General features: G+C 41.0%; 1 protein-coding gene across 1 annotated transcript in view; it reads left to right on the plus strand.

The window, feature by feature from the left end:
• TENM3 (teneurin transmembrane protein 3) overlaps positions 1–24,095 on the plus strand; it is a 2,200,211-nt gene that overhangs the window by 59,179 nt on the left and 2,116,937 nt on the right. The window contains exon 2 of the mRNA XM_043546023.1: positions 21,184–21,305. The gene's annotated coding sequence lies outside the window, so the exon portion shown is untranslated. The remainder of the gene's footprint in view (positions 1–21,183; positions 21,306–24,095) is intronic.

The following is a 24,095-nucleotide window of genomic DNA, read 5'->3' on the forward strand; positions in this document are numbered from 1 at the left end:
TGTTGCAAGGATAGGTTCCTGGGTTAGTGCTTTTGTTGTGTGGTGTGTGGTTGCTGGTGAGTATTTGCTTCAGGCTGGGGGGCTGTCTGTAAGCAAGGACTGGCCTGTCTCCCAAGATCTGTGAGAGTGATGGGTCGTCCTTCAGGATAGGTTGTAGATCCTTGATGATGCCCTGGAGAGGTTTTAGTTGGGGGCTGAAGGTGATGGCTTGTGACATTCTGTTATTTTCTTTGTTGGGCCTGTCCTGTAGTAGGTGACTTCTGAGTACTCTTCTGGCTCTGTCAATCTGTTTCTTCACTTCAGCAGGTGGGTATTGTAGTTGTAAGAACGCTTGATAGAGATCTTGTAGGTGTTTGTCTCTGACTGAGGGTTTGGAGCAAATAGGGTTGTATCGTAGAGCTTGGCTGTAGACAATGGATCATGTGGTGTGGTCTGGATGAAAGCTGGAGGCATGTAGGTAAGCACAGCGGTCAGTAGGTTTTCCGGTATTGGGTGGTGTTTGTGACCATTCCCCTTAGTAGCAGTCCAGGAAGTGGACCTCTTGTGTGAACTGGTCAGGCCTGAGCTGATGGTAGGATGGAAATTGTGAAATCATTGGTGGAGTTCCTCAAGGCTTCTTTCCATGGATCCAGATGATGAAGATGTCATCAGTGTAGTGCAAGTAGAGTAGGGGCATTAGGGGACGAGAGCTGAGGAAGCGTTGTTCTAAGTCAGCCATAAAAATGTTGGCATACTGTGGGGCCATGCGGATACCCATAGCAGTGCCGCTGATTGAAGGTATACATTGTCCCCAAATGTGAACCAACATTTCACACAAAGATGGACTACAGGCCGTCAGGAACAGTATCCCCGATAATGTCACAGCAAACCTGGTGGCTGAACTTTGTGACTTTGTCCTCACCCATAACTATTTCACATTTGGGGGACAATGTATACCTTCAAATCAGTGGCATTGCTATGGGTACCCACTAACCCAGGAACCTATCCTTGCAACAAAGCCCATTGCAACTGTGTCCCACATATCTATTCAGGGGACACCATCATAGGGCCTAATCACATCAGCCACACTATCAGAGGCTCGTTTCACCTGCGCATCTACCAATGTGCTATATGCCATCATGTGCCAGCAATGCCCCTCTGCCATGTACATTGGCCAAACTGGACAGTCTGTACGTAAAAGAATAAATGGACACAAATCAGACATCAAGAATTATAACATTCAAAAACCAGTCTGAGAACGCTTCAATCTCTTTGGTCACTCGATTACAGACCTAAAAGTGGCAATCCTTCAACAAAAAAACTTCAAAAACAGACTCTAACGAGAGACTGCTGAATTGGAATTAATTTTCAAACTGGATACAATTAGCTGAGGCTTGACTAAAGACAGGGAGTGGATGTGTTCATTACACAAGTAAAACTATTTTCACCATGTTTATTCCCCTCCCCACCACCACTGTTCCTCACACGTTTCTTGTCAACTGCTGAAAGGCCCACACTTGATTATCACTACAAAGGTTACCCCCCACCCCCGCCACTCTTCTGCTGGTAATAGCTCACCTTACCTGATCACTCTTGTTACACTGTGTATGGTAACTCCCATTGTTTCATGTACTCTGTGTATATAAATCTCCCCACTGTATTTTCTACTGCATGCATCCAATGAAGTGAGCTGTAGCTCACGAAAGCTTATGCTCAAATAAATTTGTTAGTCTAAGGTGCCACAAGTACTCCTGTATATGGCACAACAATTATTGTATATGCATGGAAAAGCAAGATACAGAAAACATGCCAGTGATGCTCAACACATGCTTCCAATTTTGATGTATTAAAATACCTCCTAAATAATAAATATGCATTTATGTTGGTTTCAGAGTAGCAGCTGTGTTAGTCTGTATCCGCAAAAAGAAAAGGAGTACGTTTATGTAATGGTTTTACTTAGTGTAATGATACATCCACTCCCAGTGTTTATTCAAGCCTAAGTTAATTGTATCCAGTTTGCAAATTAATTTCAATTCAGCAGTCTCTTGTTGGAGTCTGTTTTTGAAGTTTTTTTGTTGAAGAATTGCCACTTGTAGGTCTGTAATCGAGTGACCAAAGAGACTGAAACGTTGGAAGTCTTTGGGAACAGTGCTGAAGAAAAATGTGATATTTGCAATCATATCTTAATTTATTTTAAAAGAAAAACTATTTTCCTACTGTGACATTTGTCATGTTGTGTCTGAGCCATTTATTGTACCTGGGTTACTCTACACATCTTAGAGTTAATGCTCTACTTTCATGCTGTATAAAACCCATATACCCATTACTGTCTTTTTAAAAATACCATAGGCAAGTGAATCTCTGCTAATCTAGGCAGTAATTATGCTCCTGATGGAATGGGTTTCCCCAGCTAAGATCTAGACTCTGTCTTCTACTCTTTGTTCTTAACCATAGCTCCTCTCAACACCTGTACACTGAGCACTTCTATGACTGGTCTTACAGCTATAGCTCTTTATCAGGTTGGAGTTGTGATTTTCTGGAATGCACACTTTAAAAGTTTACCTCCTGCTGAATCCAGATTGGATTCTGCTATATACTGGGTAGGACTCCTAGAAAAATACACTGTTTAAACTGACAACAGAGCAGAATTTTCAAGTTGTGAGAAATGTAGATGAAACTGAAATTCTTTGTTGGGAGTTTGGTAGGTATCTTCCTTGAGATGTTGTTATGAAAATACCTGGCATCTCATGATCTTCGGTGCATTCACAGTCAAAATACTTGCTCTTCTAGATTATTTTTATCAGCCAATAAATCTGTCCCCAGAAAGAATGGTCCAGCTGTATCCAGAGGGGAGGTGAACAGTCAAAGGAAGGTCAAATGAAATCTACTCCTCCCCTTTAGTGGGTGAAGACATTTTAACAAAGGACTCTCAACACTGGATAATACTTTATCCTGTGTTGAAAACTGTTTAGGACAGAAAATGTAGGTGAATACTTACCAGATTGAAATTTCAAGGAGAATTTCAGAAAAATGTACTCACCTGAAGGGTGGTGTTGGGGCTACAACCTATGAAAAGTGACACAGGACCTGTATTGCAATCAAATACTCAGGACCTCAATTGTACATCTCATCCAAAGCAGAATGTCTCCTACCATGATGGGATATTGGTTCAGCACTGACTCAGAAGGATGAATGACCCTTGCTTAGTCACCAGTAAAACCCCTGCAGCATACAATTATTCCTTTTGTGTATTTGATGCATTCAGTTGGATAACAAGAGCACAGCCCCCATTGGTGTCCTTGCCTTCCATTGTTTCCCGGTTTTGGTCTGAGTCATTTGGGCCAGGCAACCCTTTTAGTCTTTTGGGCCTGTCTGTCTTGCTTTTGTCAGGTAAATGGCATGCTTTGCATACAGAACATTTCTTTTTTTAAACAACCTCTGACACCTTTTTTGCCCCAGAGCTTCCATTGGGGATTTTCTAGGGTTTCCTCCCAGGTTCTTCAGTCAAAGGCCCTGCTGGTAGCAAACCCATTGTTCCACTGGGGTAGAGCCATTCTATGCTGATGGCCCTTGATCACTCTATCATAATATCCCAGACATAGTCTTTCCATGAGGTGTTAGGTTCCTTCTTCAACTGAATGCTCAAAGCCACACTTTAAGGTTATATTCAGAATAATTGATATACAACATGGCATTCACAAAACCCAAAAGAGAATTCATAAATTAACACAGATCTAACCCCATTCAATAGATGAGCTGGGTCAGATACTATTTCTATTTCTTTTGAAGAGCTGAGGGTGAAAGATAATAGTGATGTATAGTGAATGATGGATACAGAGTGCATCACAGGCATATACCATGACAGTCAGGGCTTGATGGTGGGAGGAAAACTCCCTAGGACAGTGCAGCCTGGGTTGGGCCATTTAGGACAGGTTTGGGGAAAAGTTCCTGTATGTCTCCCTCCCACTCCCATGGATGATGGCCCTTTGGAAATATAGTGTAGTCCTTGTTACTTATCAAATGTAACCATGTCAAATTTTAACACTGTACATTTCAGCTTTGTGATGATGATTTATACTTTTTCTAAATTTAATATTGAGCAACGGACACAAGGTTCATTTCCAGGATGAACTATTCTCTAAAAGTCTTGAAGCTAGTAATCCTAAACATCTGTCCGGCTGCCAAAAAATCTCTAGGCTGGTAATTTTTAAATTAAGTAAATCTTGGTAAAATAGCTACCCTCGGTAATGTTATTTTCCACTGAGGAATAGAACATCAGATATGTTTTTGTTCCTTGCTCTGTTCTGCAGCGCAGTGCTCACTCTAGATCCAGTTTATGCAATAGAGTTCAATGAGGTTATGGCAATACAAACACAGGCCGTGCATCTGTTTTGGCATTTGGCCAAAATGGTGTCAATCAAATGTGAAAGAAAATTTTCATACAAATTGCTAACAGCAAAAGAAGCATTGCCCTGGAGGAGTTCACAATAATTATAGGAAAATCAGTCAGATTATTACTGATTGATTTATTTTATGTTGAATGGGTAACAGTGGGAAATAGTTCTTATAATGTGCCTGTTGTGAATTACAAAGTGTGATTAAAAGAACCAGCACCACAGGATTAAGTAGTTTGGAACAAAGAATTTTATGTTCAAATAATTATATGCTTCTCTATGTTCATCATATTCTATGGTTGCAGGCTGCCACCTCTGTCACCTTCTGTCCCCCTCATCCTCTTACCCTCCCCTTCCAATCCAATGGGAAATGTATTCAGACCCCTACTTCCAACAGCTATGGGGCTAGGGAACCACTCCTCGTGGGCTCACTGCACTGGCCCTTAAAGATTCACTTCAGTGTACTAGGCTCAGAGAAATGCCACCCAGCCTTGGCTGGGGTTTGATAGTGATTACCATTAGTCTGGGTAGGGGATTCTTCTTATCCCAAACACTCTGGAGTATATCTGCCTCCGAGATTAAAGGTACAATGCACTGGGCCTAGGAGGTGTTTTCACAGTCTTGCTGCAGCTGGAGGAGTTAGGGGCACATTTGCTCAAATGTGATCTCTTCTTTGATTGGGGAGATGTTGATGGGCCCAGGGCCGTCCCTACCCATATGCAAAGTACACAGCAGTGTAGGGCATCAGGAAATTTGAGGCACCACATTTTCTGGTGCCCTACGCAGCTGCGTGCTGCTCCAGCTCCTGCTCTGCCTCCTCCCCATGGCCCTCACCCCTACTCCGCTCCCACTCCTTCCCACCCCTGCTCTGCCCCAACCCTGCCCCCACTCCCCAGAGGACTGCAGGAAGGGTCGGGCTCCTTGCACTCACCAGCGGCCATAGGTACAGCGACCCGGCCCCAGCCTGCTCTGCTCCCCTGGCTCCCAGCCGTGCCATTAGTGAGTGCTGGGGGGCGGTTCCCCCTGCCCCAAAGCCTGGGAGCCAGGGGAGCGAGCAGGCTGGGGCTGGGTTGCTCCACTTCCTGTAGGAAGTGGCCAGCCCCCCTCCCCTCCCAGAGGCCTGGGGGGCTGTGTAGGGCACCAAAATGGCTAGGGGCGGCCCTGGATGGGCCACCTTACTGCACCTCCTAAAGTCAGGAAGATGACACATGGAGGGAGGAAGACCTTTGCTCCTTCCCTTCTACCAAAAAACTTGTAAAGATAAGTGTGATGGGAGCTGGAAGCAGTTGAGGGGGAAAGGGCGATATGTGTGATATCTTTTCCTGTGCTCTCAGTCAAGGCTAAGCTAGTGATTATATACACAGGCACAGTAGAATGTATATTCTTTCCAAAATTTTGGAGAGAATGTGTGTTTCTCAAGCCATTTTCATTGCTTGCTTGGGCAGCAAAGTGTTTGTTTGGGGATCTAAAAGGGTACGCTTTTCCTACCTCAGGTCTGATGCTGAAACCAGCTATTATGGTTGTCAGAAGCAGCTGAGAATGGGCATTTTGACAGCTCTTATCAGAACACAAATTTCACAAGCAGCTCCCTCTTATTCTAATTTCAAACTCCTGATGTTGAAGTGGGTTTGAAATTAGACAAAACTCATCCTTGCTTATCACTATTATAAAATAGTGATTTAGTTGATGTTCGTTGATTTAGTTAGTGTTGGTCCTGCTTTGAGCAGGGGATTGGACTAGATGACCTCCTGAGGTCTCTTCCAACCCTAATATTCTATGAAAAGAGCAGTTATTATGAAGTAATGTGTATGCCATGAATTACATAGTAATTTTAATTGAAACTACTAATCCATTAACTCATTGTCATTTGCATTCTATTTTTCAATCATCAGACACTCAAAATTTGAGCACTAATTAAACAGTTCTATACCCATACTATTTTCTGATATTTACAAACTTTTAAATCAGCATTGTCAAACACAGTGTATATTTTTTTAAAAACTTCAGAAATGGATATGGTCACTTTCTGCTTCTCAGAACTTTCAGTGCACATATTTATAATTCTGAGTGAAAAAGCTTAGGGACTTTCAGTATTTAAAGAGGCAAATCTGCCTCCTGGAGGAGATAGCTGTAGACTGAGTGAGATTGCCATAATCTCCTTGTCCTTCCTTATTTTATGCATCTCTGAATCCTGTTTTTGCCTGGCTATCCCAGACCCATTCACAAAGAATAGTCACAGAAATATTCTTACAGCTGAAATTTTGTTCAATTATTATCATATGTTGACTACTGGGAATGTCTGTACATGATGGAAGAGAACAGGATTGAAGACTGTACTTCCAGAAGCAATCTCCTCTAGTGTTATTTGTTACTGGAGATGGAGCATTTAAAAATTTAGCATAGTATTTAAGCAGATGAGTAGTCCCATTGACTTAGTAGAACTACTCACATAATTAAAATGCTTAAATGCTTTCTTTGCTGGTTCAGGGTCTCTGTTCGAGCTAGCAAATGTCTAGGAGGAGCTAGAAAAGTCCTCTCAAATTTTTCCTCTCATACAACTGCTGTTGAAGTTCACTGCACATGAGTGCATTTGTTTACTTAGGTTACTAAATATGAAGTTAGCTCATGATCTCTATCTGCTTACTGAAAGGGTGATTCATCTTACTGAACATAATCTAGCAGTCTCTCATACAGGGGTAATTTCATCCCTGTCCCATGTCCATTTCCCCTTCATTTGTCCTAGAAAGTCCTAATCTGTTGATGCAAGACACCAATGAGAAAATCCATGATCTCTCACACTATATGGTGCACAATTCACTCTTGGTCACCTTTCTGAGTGCTAGGGATTGGTAAACATTTCCAGAACATATTTCTGTCTGTCAACCCTCCTCTAACCCAGTCTGGCTCCTCACAGGAAAGACAGGATTTTCCATATCCACCAGTTCATGTTTCACTGATTTTTTAAAAAATATATTGCATATTTTACACCAGAGTATGTGGATTTTTAAAAGAAAAACATTAGAACAGTACCTTACTGACAGAAATATACATACCACTCCCTATGTGAAAAATATAATTATTACTTATGATTACTATCACACACAATCAAAGGTCAGGGCACCATTTTACCATGAACTTTACAGACAAATAGCAAGAAACCGTCTCTGCCCTATAGAGCTCACTATCTACATAATAGGAAGCAACCAGTGAATGAAGCAAACTGGCTTGTCTGAAAAAGGTAATGATGAAGCAAATAGATTTTAGCATAAGAGCAGATGTAATAGCTTGCCACTTGCTTAACCAATGTCTTATCAGAATATTTTATAGGCATGCAAAGCAGAGGTGGCATTTGATGGGAATTTTCTCCATGTTTTGGGGGCAGAGAAAGGAGAAAGTACAGAAATACATAGGGGTACAAACAGAGTAATGGAGGCTGCTATCACTGGCAGAACAAGGTGTGGGTTGGCAGCTATATAAAGGTGGTGATAAACAGTGAATGGTCTTAAAGGAAAGAAAAGGAGCTTGTGTTTTAAGGTGTGGAGAGGGAGTGACTAAAGGGACACAGAGTAGGGCTAGGTGCTTGCAATGAGAAATTAGAAAGATGATTTTACCAGCAGTGATTTCAGCAGAGTGGAGGGGGTTAGAAGGGGTTATGTGCCTGGTAAGTAAATAAGGAAGTATTATTTACTCCTTCTCATAAAACAAGAACTAGGGGTCACCAAATGAAATTAATAGGCAGCAGGTTTAAAACAAACAAAAGGAAGTATTTCTTCACACAACACACAGTCAATCCATGGAACTCTTTGCCAGAGGATGTGAAGGCCAAGACTATAACAGGGTTCAAAAAAGAACTAGATAGCCATTGATGGACCTACCCTCCATGAACCTATTAGCCAGAAAGGGCAGGGAAGGTGCCCATAGCCTCTGTTTGCCAGAAGCTGGGAATAAGTGACAGGGAATGGATCACTTGATGTTCTGTTCATTCCCTCTGAGGCACCTGGCATTGGTCACTGTTGGAAGACAGCATACTGGGCTAGATGGACCTTTGGTCTGACCCAGTATGGCTATTCTCATGTTCTTATGTGTCAATGCTAGAGAGGAGAAGATTAATGATATCTAGCTCTTACTAGAGTAGTCAAGATGATGAGGGCTTAGACTGGATAGACATAAGAGGTTGCAATTGTGAAATGACATTTAGGCAGAAGTGGCAAGGCATGGACATGGGTTGGATGTACAGGGAAAAAAGAGATGGACCAGTCTAAGATGTCATTGAGTTTATAACTTCAGTGTCTAGGAGGATGGTGAAGTTATCCCTGATGACAGAGACATTGGGAAGGGGTGGACATCTGTCAGTGGAAGACTAAAATAGTCACATTGAGTTTGGGCTGCCAGCTGGACATCCAAGAAGAAGTGTCTCCAAAAATGACCAAGATGAAGGATTGATGGAAAAAGACATATCTTTAGTACAGAGGTAGGTGCGTGAGTCATCTATGTGAAGATAGTATTTGAAATCATGCTTGTGAATAAAAAAAAAAAATCTAGAGATAGGGTCTGAAGAGGGAGTAGATCAGGGGGCCAAGAACTGAGTCTTGGGGGATATACTCACTGAAAGGAACAGAGCAAGAAGAGGAGCCACTAAATGAAACACTGAGGGAATGGACTGAGAGGTAGGAGAAGAGCCAGGAGAGGACAGATTCATGAAAGCTAAGCTAGAGACAGGATTTTAAGAAGCAAAGTATAGCTATTCATATATAACCTCTATACCAGTGGTTCTCAAAGCCGGTCTGCTGCTTGTTCAGGGAAAGCCCCTGGTGGGCTGGACTGGTTAGTTTACCTGCCACGTCCGCAGGTTTGGCTGATCGCAGCTCTCAGTGGCCGCGGTTCGCCGCTCCAGGCCAATGGGGGCTGCGGGAAGGGCAGCCAGTACGTCCCTTGGCCCACGCCGCTTCCTGCAGCCCCCATTGGCCTGGAGCAGTGAACCGTGGCCAGTGGGAGCCGCGATCGGCCGAACCTGCAGACGCGGCAGATAAACAAACCAGTCTGGCCCACCGGGGGCTTTCCCTGAATAAGCGGCTGACCGGCTTTGAGAACCATTGCTCTATACCATGTTAGTTATCTATCAGAAGCAACTTTTATTTAAGGACTAGTTGATCTTATTGAGTAGTCTGTGTTTGATTTGTACTAAAAAATGCTGTCAGCTATTCATTTTTGCCACTATTATTGTCGCTTTTTATTTTTGTGTCAGAATGAAAGCTCCACAGATTGAGTCCCTTTTAACCCACAAAACAATTGCAACAGGGTGGTAGTGGTACACATTCAGTCCTGCTGATATGCCACCTCTAACTATGTAAGAATGCAGATGAGTTTCTAAGTCTATTCAGACCTTGAAGTCTCTTTGAAGTCCAACTTAACACCTAATGGTGTTTTTAGTTTGTGAACAGAAGCTGTCCACCAACAACTAGCTTGCAATAATCAATCATTTTAGTTAGGCTATTGAGCAACCATTTGGATTCTGCCATGACTGACTAAAATGTGTTTTAATTAGTTAACTAAATACATAGGCTGAAATCCTGACCCCATTGAAAGTGACAGAAATCTTGTCATTGGCTTCAAAGGGCCAGGATTTCACCCATAATTTTATACATTTTAAAACAGAAGCAGATTTAATTGTTGGTGTCATTGGGTGTACAGCCTCCATGCTGTCTCAGCTTCTAAGGGTTAAAAATAAAACTGACTGACTGCTTAGCTGAGTCTGATTCATTGGTGGCCTCACAACAGCTGTGGAGATGAATGAGCTGCACTGAGGAAGGATGGCATGCCTGCCAGAGAGGCTGAGGGGCTACTGAGAGCAGAAGCCTTCAGCAACAGACTAATGAGAAGCCACCCAGGAAATCACATCCTCTCGAAGAGAGAACCACATACTGTGACTCTGAGGAACAGTCTGCATTAGAAGTACAATAGGAGACAAGCCAGGCAAACGGGAAGGGGTGGGGAGAGATTGGTGGCAACCTCTTCATACAGCGTCTCTGGCCTGGAACTCAGGGGAAAGTTCCCTTACCAAACCCTGCAAGGGGGTTCATTAAGCTCTGAAGAAACAAACTATACCTAAAGAGCCCGTGTATATATAGAGTGACTGGCCTTCTGAGGGACTGGACTTTTTAACATCCTAAGAGCAGGAAAGATTTCAAATGAGATGGCTATAGGACAGAGGTCACAACAAAGAATCAAAAAGAAAGCTAGATGAAGCTTCAGAGAAGGAGAGAAACTGAGACAGAGTTGCTGTGGCTACTAGTTCCCCCATAAGGGAGCTCTGAAGATCAAAGACAACCACTGCCAGTTAGCTATTATGCTTAGTGGAATAATTTATACATAGAAGCAATATCTGGAATATGAAAAAACAAAGTGAACTAAAGGTTTAAGATGAAAAACCTTAAAAATGTAATAGTTGGTATAGCTGGAGATTCCTAACCTAGTCTGTGTAATCTCAGAAATATTAACTTCCTTACAGTTTCTGTTTTGCATTCTGGAAGTTCTCTTTAATGAGTTGCGGTTCTCTTTAATTTGTTAACATTTGTATTATTTGGTATTATTTGATATTCCTTTTTGCTAGTATAACACAAATATCCATCTCTAATAAATTTTACTCACCATGTAAAATTATATATTTGTATGTAAAAACTTGGGGTGAAACACTGGTCCCATTAAAGTCAATGGGAGATTTCTATTGAGTTCAGCAGGGCCATAATTATTATTATTATTATTAATGAACATTAGTAGCATTAACATAGCTATTGTATCAGAGTCCCTTGCCATAGATAAGAACCCTATTATGTTAGATGATGTGCAAAAGCAGAACAGAAGGATGGTCTCTGCCCCAACAAGTTTACAATCTAAGTGTAAGACCAGAGATAACAAATGGATACAATCGGGCAAGGGAGTATGAGGAAACAATGAGAAAATACTGGTTAGCATAATGGGCAGTGGTGTGAGCACACCAGCGGCCTAACTAATTTCAAGTTTTTCACAGGCATCAAGGCAAAGAGATTTGAGGAAGGATCTGAAAGTGGATAATGAGGTAGCTTTGTAGATGTTTATAGGAAACTACTCCCAAGCATAAAGGGCAGCATGGGAGCAAGCTGCTTGTTTGAAAATTTAACAAGTGGGCAGTGGAGGCTGGCATCATGGGCCAATCGGTGGTAGGAGTTGACATCTGAGCAGTTAATGAGAGATAATAGATAGGGTAGGGTTAGATCAAGAAAGGTCTTGAAAGTGAAGACAAGTAGCTTATGTTAAATGCAGTAGAGAAGGGGGTGGGATGCGAAGAGAGAAGGTGACATACTCAGTATGACAGGTTAGGAAAATGATCTTTGTAACAATAATCTGAGTGGGTAGATTGCTGTTATCAAAGCCAGAGAGAAGGATGTTGCAGTAATTGAGATTTGAGATGATAAGGATCCGACTGAGAGTTTTGTCTGTGTGGGTGGATAAGAAAGGTTGTATTTTAGAGACCTAGACTGGATGTAAAGACTTAGAGAGAGAGAGATTCAAGTTGAAGATGATGCCCAGGTTATGGGGCTGAGGGAGAGGCAGGATGGTGATTGACTGAGAAGATTGACGGGATTCATAGAGAAGATTAAGAGCCCAGTTACAGCCATACTGAGCTTGAGCTGACTACACAACCTTGGTAAGATTATAGACAGTGCGAGATTTTCCTTTGGACAGAACGAGACAGGTGTAGTTAGTCATTGGCTGTGTGTGTGTGTGTGTTCCTGGTGTATGCTGTCCCAGTTCTGCACAGATAGCAGACACAGCAGACATTGATTGAACTGCCCAATAAGACCACAAGGCTTGCTTTAGTAGTGAAGGCACCTGTCCAGGTTTATTGTCAATAAAGCACAGCCCTAATGCCCTGGCTCAATGGTTACAGGTACACTAACACATGTATGCCCGTTTCAATGGACTCAGCTCAGTGAATGGCAGGACATCCATTCCCCCCTCAGCTAGCCAAAGACATGCCTCTCAGGCTCCTTTTTATACCCCGATACAAACAAATTAAATATTGCCCCTCTGATGTGGTTAGTTACCCCCCTTTACCTTGTACATGTTGGTTCAATCAAAACATCTCTATCCATCACCCTGCAATCTGACCTTATCTTTAAGAGGGAGTTAGTGTGTCCTTGTAGTATCTTTGGGGAGTGTGTTTGTACCATTGGAGTGTTCAGTACAACCCGTCTGAAGTGTGTTTGTGTGAGTGTCCTGTGCTTCGCACCTCCCAGGAATGTGTGTGTTTTTGCAATGACAGCCCCTGGTCTTGTCAAATTCTGTGAGCTTACACCCGGGCAGAGCCTGGCTTCCACTCGCAGCCTGATTTTTGCTACGTTTGCTTTATATTCGTAGAGCTTGGCCACTGCTTTAGTTCAGGCCTCAGGCCTCTCTTTTTCTACTACAACAGGTCGTTAATTATCAGCATAGTCATGGCTGCTGTCTGGAAGCTTACTTCAGTGTCTCTGTAAAGGCTTGACTGCTTCTAGAATTAAAAATTTGACTTATTTAATAACTCATTAATATCTAAAATCCAGCTAGTGGGTTGTTTGTGGCAACTGCTGCTCTCTAATTTTATTACATGTATACTAAATCAAACAATAAAACTAATTCAGAAATTGTTGTCCATACCTGTCAGGGCTTCCTTTATATCCCCATCTGTACCTGTGTTTTACAGTTGTCCTTTGATGTAAATTAATTTGAATTTAATTTTTATACCTTAACATTGCCTCTCCCTCTGTTCTACCTCACTCAGGTAGGTTTTTGTTTATTTTTTTTTCCTTTGTTTTTTGGCTGGTAGTGTGAATTTCCAGAATGTATATTTATTTTTAACTAGCTCTTGTTGAGCAATAACCTCCAATTTATTCCGGTTTAGTTATCTCTTTATTATTGCCACCTGAGCTAACATAGATTCTGTGTTTATTAAGTCAAAATGGATGTTTAAATCCTTTTGATCTCCAAGTCTGTGAATCTAGCCCTAATTCCCTTTTCAGTTACTTCAGGTTGCATTTGTGTTTGTTTTATTCGACTCATCATTTAAATGTTCTGCTGGATAATGTGACTAGTTTTGTTGCAACACTCTCTCCACTAGTCTGTCCAAAATTCTGCTTCTAAGATAATTTTTGCTGCTTCTCCAACCACTTCATGCTATCCACTTCCATGTTTGAATCTTTTTGTCGTCTTCTCCACTCTTTCTTTATTAAGTTCAAGTTTCTCAGCTTTAATTTCAAAGCTGTGCGCAACTCCACTACTCCCTATATCTCTGTTCTCAGTACTACTTTGTCCTTCTTTGATTCCATATACTCCTCTCTATTCTAAATACTCCTTTTTTTCATGTTCTCCTACTCTTGATTCCTTTATGCTTTTCTCAACTCTTAAAACAGTTTCCCATTTGTCAATTGCCAAACACCCTGCTTTTCCTCTTTAAAATTTTTCCTCAAAAATCACTTCTTTTACCAAACCTTAAACTAAGTGTGCACTCCTTGTACTGGAAGTGTCATGAAGTGTACTGTATTTGTCTCAATTTATTTATAAGCAATCTGGAAAAAGGCCCTTCCTTTTTTTTTTTTTTTTGGTTGGTTGGTTGTCATTTTTTTTAGAAAGCACCATGTAAAGTGAAAGTCAGCTAGAAATAATAAGCGATCAAAATAAATTTGAAGAGACAATATTTTTATTATCCTTAGAAGCCCAAATTGCAATCATCTGCGTACAAGAACATGACCATGGAGAAGCCTGTAACTTTTATTTTCAAAAAGAAAACTTTTTACAGGTTCCTTTTCTAACTTTAAAATGGCTAAATTGAGCAGATGGAAAAAGTATAATTAGTGTCTTTAAGATAATTGATTGCCATACTACACTGGTGACATCAGTCATTATGAGGTCTAATGCATGTAATTGGCAAATGTGTTTGCATCTAATACTTTATTCCAATTGACACCCAGCATGTTGCTGATGACAGCTTTTTAGCCAAGATGAATGCTCTCTGCCAGGAGCTATTACTACTTTACTGAGGTGGCCATAGATGGATACATTATAGTAAAGTTTAGAGTAAAATTTTGGTATGTTTTTACTGCTCAGATGTCTGGGTTCACTAGCCCTGATTTGCAAGACTTTGACATGCTTCAAAAATATCCTTCATGATTTGACAATATGACACTTCTGAGGTTTATGCTGTACACTGAAAGAGTCTTATTGAAAAACTGAAATGTTACAATGTACTTTGAAGCAGTGAACATAATTCATGCAAGGAGATGAAATTTTATAAATTAAATCACTGAAGAAAAGTGTTTTTCTAAAAAGCTAGCACTGGACATTTTCTCCCTTGTAATAAAAAGATTACATTTTGTCATCAGTCCTGTGACAAGAGAACAGTAAAAATTAATTTTATGAATTAGTGAAGGCCATAAGGGATTTCCTAGAGACATAAAATAGTCAATATTCCTACTACAGTGACACATTGTCAAGGCACAAATAGTGGGCCATCACTGTTTGTGGACTAAATCATTATGTATTGCTGCCAGTACGTGAAGGTCTTTGGTAGTAAAGATGAAATAATTGCAGTCACAATGAAATGTGAAGATTCCATCATGGTGTTTATATTTTGGTATCTTGTTTATAATTAATTTGCAGAAAAAAGCTTTCAAAGAGAAGAACTGATTAGTTGTAATCCATTTGCTATGTTAAACAATGATGTATAGTATCCTAAAGATTATTTGTAATGTTCATTATGTATTCTATTTTATCATTAAAGGAAGAAGTTAAATTGGGCTTAATTAGTATTATTCATGGCAAATTGTTCACATGCATATATAAATGAAAACTAATACAAATATAACATTAAAGTTACAAGTTTAGGCCCTGATCTTGCAAACTCTTATGCAGACATGTAACTTTATGCATGTGAACTGTAGAACTGGACTCATTGGCAGATAACATATCACAGAATTTTTGTATTAGGCTGTCAGCAGATCCAGATTTACATTTGGTTCACATCTGTAAAGTTTTCTTCACAGCTGTATCTGTTAGAAATGTTTGTTTGGGGGAAGAGGGCTTAAAGAAAGTTTAAGTTCTTCAACACAGTTACAGGGCGAGAGGTGGAATCTATGGGAAATTCTAAGGCAATGGAATCATAGAATACATGGAGGCTTGACTCCAGGTTGTTACTTCAGATCTCTTAAACATGCAACACCAATCTATACATCCTGCGTCCACAGTCATTTGTTGCACTAACTTGTTGCTGAATGTAAATTAACCATTGTTCCCATCTGTATACTGTCCAAAAACATGCCCATACAACTGCTCAAAAAATTCAAATTTAAAAATTTTTCAATGAGAAAGGCCAACTTGTTAATGAATTTTGTAAAAAAAGTACCACTTTTTCAAAAATCAGTACCTGCAAGGTATTATACAGAGTAAAATAAGTTAAGGCCCTCTTCAAGGCACTTACAATTGAAGCAGATATATAGGGAAGAAATGAGATGTAACACAAGAATGGGTTGGGGGGGAATGCACTGCAGGCCCAATGCCATATATCTAGTCCTGCTGTTGCCTCAGCTCTAGGCATAGTAAGTGGAGTCAGAGGCGATGCTTGACAGGCATATGTTTCCCCTACGTGTACTTCTCCAGTTTGCTACTGGATGCCTGCCCAGCTGCAATATCTATTATTTTCCCAATAGTTTCAAAAAATGTCCTGCAAGTCATATATGGAGGTGTGAAGACTTATGACCAGAATCTTAATGAAGAAAGCAGTTTGATATTTTTAAATAGTGATCATGTCTATTCATTTTCAGTTTAAAAGCTCATTTTTGCAGTTCAATATTTTTAGCCAATTCGTGAAACTTCTGAGTGGAAACCAGCTTTATACTCTTAAGGCAGTCATCGGGTATCACTTTTCTACAAATGACAAATAATTTGTTTTCACTCATATGCAAATCAACTGCATGTATATGAATAGGAAGTGGAAATATCATGTCTCCCTTACTCTGAACTGCATGGAATAATGATGAAAGTAAAGATTTTAATTTTTTATGCTAAGTACTGATGACATTTTATTTTTACTGTGCTGTGAACTCTGCCTTCCAAGTATGTCTTATGTTTAAAATGTCTTTTCTTTTTAATATTAGTCAGTGTTAGGGGACAGACTTTTTCTACCTTCCTTCTGTTGCCAGCAAGGGAATATACCATAATGACAGTTACCAAGGGATTATTAAAGTTGGCAACTTCACTGCAGACTCCATGGAAAATACATTGAGATGTACATGACCAGGGGAAATATTTCTAAGTAATTAAACTTTACAACATGCAAACTATGAGACTTTTACAGGGCCAAAATAAAATGTTGTACAAACACAACAGGAAATCAGAATAATCAACAGGATTTTTATTTTGTGCTTATGCTATACTATATAAAAATATGCTATGTAGGTGGCCTATCATGTAGGCATTTATAATAGTCTGCTATTATGTTACTGATTTCTTTTTTATTTCCACTTTTTAAAATGCTACCTAGAAATATTATTTAGTATGACTTTAGTTTCTCTGGTGATAATTGAATGAAATCACAGTATATGATAAAGTTCTGAATTTTCTTTTCAATGAAGAAATAACTAGAATAAAATCAGCATAAATGTTAGCATGGCTGGGTTTATACATAGCTGCTGTTGTGTCATCTGTCCTCTCATTCAGAGTGTATGATGAATGGGCTGAGTAGAAACAGGAAGCCTAGACTCTCTTCAGCAGACCTACTTGTGATCTCGTGGAACTAATTCCTTCAGTACTTGTACTCTTACAGAAATTTTAGCCTTGCTGTGTGGAACTACAAAGAGATTTAAGAGGTGATATCTGATACAACATTTGGAATTAAGCTCAGATGTTAATGTAGTTTCCTATCCAGTCCTATATTAACTAGAAGAGGGGAGGGGAGAGCCTTTTGCTTTTGTGATTGGGTTTTATCTAGTGTGCTTTATTTATTGTGCTTTTTAATTTTTTTAAAGGCACCTCATTGTCTTTATAGGTTAGAAGCCTACATTATCCCAAGGTCTCTTTAAAGTCAAGGACAGCATGGATAGGACACATTCAGTGCATTGATTTTAGTATAGTTGCACCTGCTTACAGAAAGGCATAATCTAGTTCATCTTCATTAGAGTTCTATCATGGACCTCCTAACCATCAAAGTTTAGGTTGATGTTCTGGGGTTGAGCAGCTACATCAAGCTTCTTTTTCCTCAACTTACAGTGCTAGATGTGCAGAATCCTGCTCTCTGAGTGGTACAGTATACATCAGTGCTTCAAGTCAGGGTTTTATGCTGTAACTTCCACCACAGAGATTAAAGAAGACAAATGTAGCTGGATAGCTATGACACAACAGGAAGGGGAAACAAGACCTAAAAGCAATGGGAGAAGGAAAACAGAATGTGGGGAAGAGGGGAGTGAAGAGAACACAGAACATAAAAACATATAAAATCATGGGCTACTAAAGGAAGTGGAGCTCATTAACTCCTTCATGGCCTTATGCTTGTGCAACATATGTCAGGCAAAATATTTGTATTTATTTCCCTCATACTAGTGTTTGTCACACTGATTTTTAATCACAAATGTGGTGCTTAAGTGTGCACTGTGTCTTCGTAGTAAAGTAAATATTCTGAGCACTAGAATCAAATCTATATGGCACCTGTGAGGTTTTGCATGGGCTCTCTTTATCTTTGCATGGGAACACCTTAAATTGTATACTGGAGGTAAACAACTTCAGGTTTTCCTTTTGTTGGAAACGTAGATTTGTTCATAGATTTCATGTCCCGTGCTCTCTGACTTTAATGGCAGCTTGAAATTCTACCTTTATATTCCATGTTCTTCCCTTTAGTGCAAGGATATCACTTCAATTAATCTGATGGGAATTTTTGTACCTCCCTACTTCAAACCTTCAGAGCCTGACCCAATAATTGTAGTAGATTTGCCAGAATATGGGAAAGCAGATAAGGCATCTGTCAAGGTTTCTTCCCCACTCTGAACGCTAGGGTACAGATGTGGGGACCTGCATGAAAACCTCCTAAGATTATTTTTACCAACTTAGGTTAAAACTTCCCCAAGGTACAAACTATTTTACCCTTTGCCCTTGGACTTTCGCTGCCACCACCAAATGTCTAACACCAGTATTATTATTATTAGGAAAGAATTCGTTTGGAAACGTCTTTCCCCCTAAAATCCTCCCAAATCTTACCCCCTTTTTTCTGGGGAAGGTTTGATAAAAATCCTCACCAATTTGTATAGGTGACCACAGACCCAAACCCTAGGATCTTAAGAACAATGAAAAAAATTAATTTAATGTTTCTTAAAAGAAGAATTTTAGTAGAAGTAAAAAAGAATCACCTCTGTAAAATCAGGATAGTAAATACCTTACAGGGTAATTAGATTCAAAACATAGAGAATCCCTCTAGGCAAAACCTTAAGTTACAAAAAAAAAAAAACCCCAGGAATATCCATTCCATTCAGCACAGCTTATTTTCTCAGCCCTTTAAAGAAATCATAATCTAACGCATATCTAGCTAGATTACTTACTAAGTTCTAAGACTCCATTCCTGTTCTGTCCCTGGCAAAAGCATCACACAGACAGACCCAGACCCTTTGTTTCTCCCCCCTCCAGCTTTGAAAGTATCTTGTCTCCTCATTGGTCATTGTGGTCAGGTGCCAGCGAGGTTATCCTAGCTTCTTAACCCTTTACAGGTGAAAGGGTTTTTCCTCTGGCCAGGAGGGATTTTAAAGGCGTTCACCCTTCCCTTTACATTTATGACAGCATCTCAATTCAAAAGAGACAAATAGGTCCTCCTCATCTTTTTATGCTACATTAAAAGGATATGGAAACCTATTTTCTGCATGGAAATTGATGAGAATTCAAGATCTAAGACTACTATCTCACCAAGTACATATCTCAACAGAAAGATCAGAGGAAATGCTAAGGCAGGCACCACCACTGTTGTGTTATGCCAAAGAAATCAACAAGTAATCCATTTCTTATCTTTTGGCACCTTATTTTGCAGGGATCACTGGGCTTATAGAAGATTGTGAAGGATGCAGAGATTCTCACAATAGTCAGTGGAGAATTACACCTTCTTTTAAAACTATATGCAATGCCTCTTTCTGTCAAAACAGAAGTGAATTGTAGAAAACTCCATGCCCTTTGTAGTGAAAATATCACTATAAATCAGTTAGCTTAAAGACCAGATTTTATATTAACCCACAATTCTAGTTTTATATCCACTCAGTGCTTGATAGTGTGATGAGACATGAGCCTCCAAATAGCTTGTAAAGTCAGCAACTATTCATGTATGGACAAAACACTGCATACTTTGCAGGATCGATATACAATGGTGATTAGTGCCAGTTCATATAAGAGCAAGGCTAAGCTCTCAATCAAATTACCACTATAATATGCTCAATCATGTATCTTTTTGTCCTTTTGTGTGGAATTCTGTCTGTCATGTATTGATTTTAACAGGAAACAGCAGAAAGGATGGCAGCTTCTTCTACTGCTTTTAACACAATTTTATTCTTAGTCTTTCAGTGGAATTATCTTTATTGTTAAAAAGAAGTCTACTGTTTGGTTTACGTACTCTATATAATATGTACTAAAATTGTTATCCATAGTGTGACACGTTTCAGTCAGTCCTCCGAGCCCCTAGGGGGCGATGGAGAGCTATGGTCCCACTGGCAGGCCTTAGTCACACCTTTCGGGCGCTGGGGAATTAGCGGGGAAGGTATGCCGGCCAGAGTCTGCGGCACACCCCTCAGGCGGGGGAGCGCCGGCACGAGTCTGCGGCGCACAGCTCTGCTACCCAAGGCAGGCTGGCCGGGGTAGGGGAACTCAGGCCCACCCAACTCCGCTGCGTTCCAGCCCAGGGCCCTGTCAGTGGTGGGAGGCGAAGGTCCTGGCGCTGGGTCAGCGGTGCCATCCGCGCCCGCTGACCAAACACACCCACCCCACGGTGCAGTTCTGCCCGTGGGCTACTTCCTACCCGGTCTCTCAAGCGGGTCTCTCCGGTCCCTCCAGCTCGTCCGGGTATTCCGCTGCTGGCAGCTCCAGCTCCCGCTCTGGGTCGGACTCACGCTGGCCCGGGCTACAGCCGGGCCCCTCCGGGTCCTCTGGATACTCAGCGGCTGGCAGTCTTGGTTGCCACAGGCCTTCCTCCCGCTCAGGTTCCTCCTTGCCCAGGGCCTCCCCTGGGTCAGCAGCAGGATCGCGAGGGAGCAGCCGGTGTCTGTCTCCCTCCCTGGTGCTCTCCTCACTGGGCAAAGGGCCCCGCCCTTTGTACTTCCTGTCCCACCCCTCCCCTTCCGGGGATTGGCATAAGATTGGTCTGGCCCCACCCACTCAGGCTGAGAGGGTGGCTCTTTACCCTCTGGTTTGGAGGGGAGCCACCCTGGCTCCCTACACATAGTTTATGACATCCTGTCCATGCTGTTTAAGAAGAATCTACCAATCCCCCTTGTGATCGTCATATTTCTTCTGTCAGATCACCAGTTGGCTATGTAGGTGTAACGGTAAGAGCTGTTTGATACTACATGCCAGTCATGAGATACAGGAATGCTAAGTAAGATTGATTGCACAGGTTTAAATGAGGGCAGCAGTGTGATAATTCTGCCTTGAGGAAATAAGTTGTAGACTTCGCAAGAAATTATTGCAAAATTCTGTTTTCTCCTTTTTATTTTCAGTGGTTTGGTTTAAGAGCATATCTGCTGTATTTATTTTTATTTATTCTCTATTTGTTATTTTATAGACACATATCCAGAAAAACTGAAAGCTAAAGAAAGGAAAGGACAGAATACCCTCTGGATTTTCTTCCCATGTGCAGAGTATACTTACTGAAGCATTCAATCAACTCTGAGGATCAATGTATTTGTAAGTAGGTTTAACAGAATGAAACATCATTTATAAGGGGTTTTGTGAATAATTTTAAGAATGTTAATGTTCTTCTAGGCAGTCTCTCTCCTGCACATGCAAACATAAACACACATAAAGTTAAAAGAGCAGCGAGAGGGCAAAAATATTTTATGACTGGACATTCCCCTAGGGAATTTACTGCACTCCAGATTGAGGAAGGAGAATAAGGGCTGAAACTCTCTTTATTTTTCTATAGGAAATGCTGAGCTCTTTAGATTTCTTTTATAGGCAGCATAAATTAGCCACTGTCTCTGGACGGTGGCACATCAAAGAAAAGCCATGAGAGAATGGGTGGAATAAAAAAAGGTGCAACCACTAGGGGTAATGGAGGGAGACAAGCTTCCAAAAGTCTACTTCCTCAAATGTGTTACTATTCTGTCTGTATCTCTGTCACTGTACTTGTAGGAATAATGAATTCTCAGTCATGGACTTATGTGCTTCCACTCTGAGTCTTTGGGTTTTTTTGGTTTTTTTTTTTTTTGCACCACCGCAGGAAGTCACCACTAACTGACGTGGTGAATACCTATCAAACTTGATTAGTCTCAGTCACATGGGAGGAGGTGACAAAGGGCGATTTTGACAAGTTTACATGACATGTGGAGACCTTCCTGTTTGATAAACTAAACTAAATTTCTGTGAGCTCTAGAATTACAAGTGGCTAAGGTTTTTTAAAAATGTATTTTAAAACTGAATGTCACCAATATGATTCAAGCAAAGTTGGAAAAATCATTATGCTTACAGGTGTGAATTTGATGGACATTCTGTGATGTTAGTCTGACAGTACAAATTATCTGTATTTCATTAGTTTGAGTTCAGAGATTTTGTGGTTTGGGGAGTTTATATGTGTGTGAATGGGCAGGGTTGTTGGTTTTCTGGTGTTTGCTGTTTTAATCACCATGTACAAAAAGTCATTGCCATAGATCCATTTCCACTTTGTTGATGAAAAAATGGAAATATTGTGAACTGAATATGATTTCATGAAATATTGCAAGTACAGAGACCTTAAGGGATGCGCATTTTACCTGATTCTCTATTCCCTGCCCAGCCAAAAATTCAGCTGACATTGATCAGAAGTTTGGGCACTACAGATGCAGGATATAGTTTCAAATTTGAACTATGTAGCCTTATTGGTATATTGGAATCTTGGGGCTGATTTGAGGAATCCTGTGGCCATCTTATTTTAGCATCTGTACATTCTCATGCATAATAAACATTTTGTAGCCTTAGAGGCTTACATTTCTGTGTCCCTAACAGCTTGATTTTAGTGGTCTTTGAGATGCACAAATTCTATTGAAGCTAACTGGAATCCTGCATGTGAAATGACACCGTTAGCAGGCCCCAAAATACATGAAAATCCAGATGGTTTTGTATGTATTGACCATTTATTTTCCCTCAAGGTCAAATAGGTCACTATATTTTCGACACTTAATTCTCTTTGTCATCTAAAAATATTCTGCATCTTATGAAAATCTTCAAATGTTTTGAAGTGATCAGGAACAGTCAGCATGGATTCACCAAGGGCAAGTCATGCCTGAGTAATCTAATTGCCTTCTATGACAAGATAACTGACTCTGTGGATGAGGGGAAAGCAGTGGACGTGTTGTTCCTTGACTTTAGCAAAGCTTTTGACACTGACTCCCACAGTATTCTTGTCAGCACGTTAAAGAAGTATGGGCTGGATGAATGGACTATAAGGTGGATAGAAAGCTGGCTAGATTGTCGGGCTCAACGGGTAGTGATCAATGGCTCCATGTCTAGTTGGCAGCCGGTATCAAGTGGAGTGCCCCAAGGGTCGGTCCTGGGTCCGGTTTTGTTCAATATCTTCATAAATGATCTGGAGGATGGTGTGGATTGCACCCTCAGCAAGTTTGCAGATGACACTAAACTGGGAGGAGAGGTAGATACGCTGGAGGGTAGGGATAGGATGCAGAGGGCCCTAGACAAATTAGAGGATTGGGCCAAAAGAAATCTGATGAAGTTCAACAAGGACAAGTGCGGAGTCCTGCACTTAGGATGGAAGAATCCCATGCACCGCTTCAGACTAGGGACCGAATGGCTCGGCAGCAGTTCTGCAAAAAAGGACCTAGGGGTTACAGTGGATGAGAAGCTGGGTATGAGTCAACAGTGTGCCCTTGTTGCCAAGAAGACCAATGGCATTTTGGGATGTATAAGTAGGGGCATTGCCAGCAGATCGAGGGACTTGATCGTTCCCCTCTATTCGACATTGGTGAGGCCTCATCTGGAGTATTGTGTCCAGTTTTGGGCCCCACACTACAAAAAAGATGTGGAAAAATTGGAGAGAGTCCAGTGGAGGGCAACAAAAATGATTAGGGGACTGGAACACATGACTTATGAGGAGAGGCTGAGGGAAGTGGGATTGTTTAGTCTGCAGAAGAGAAGAATGATGGGGGATTTGATAGCTGCTTTCAACTACCTGAAAGGGGGTTCCAGAGAGGATGGATCTAGACTGTCCTCAATGGTAGCTGATGACAGAACAAGGAGAATGGTCTCAAGTTGCAGTGAGGGAGGTTTAGGTTGGATATCAGGAAAAACTTTTTCACTAGGAGGGTGGTGAAACACTGGAATGAGTTACCTAGGGAGGCGGTGGAATCTCCTTCCTTAGATATTTTTAAGGTCAGGCTTGACAAAGCCCTGGCTGGAATGATTTAATTGGGGATTGGTCCTGCTTTGAGCAGGGGGTTGGACTAGATGACCTCCTGAGGTCCCTTCCAACCCTGATATTCTATG

This window comes from Chelonia mydas, chromosome 4 (genome assembly GCF_015237465.2).
Source record: "Chelonia mydas isolate rCheMyd1 chromosome 4, rCheMyd1.pri.v2, whole genome shotgun sequence".
Taxonomy (NCBI): Eukaryota; Metazoa; Chordata; order Testudines; family Cheloniidae; genus Chelonia; species Chelonia mydas.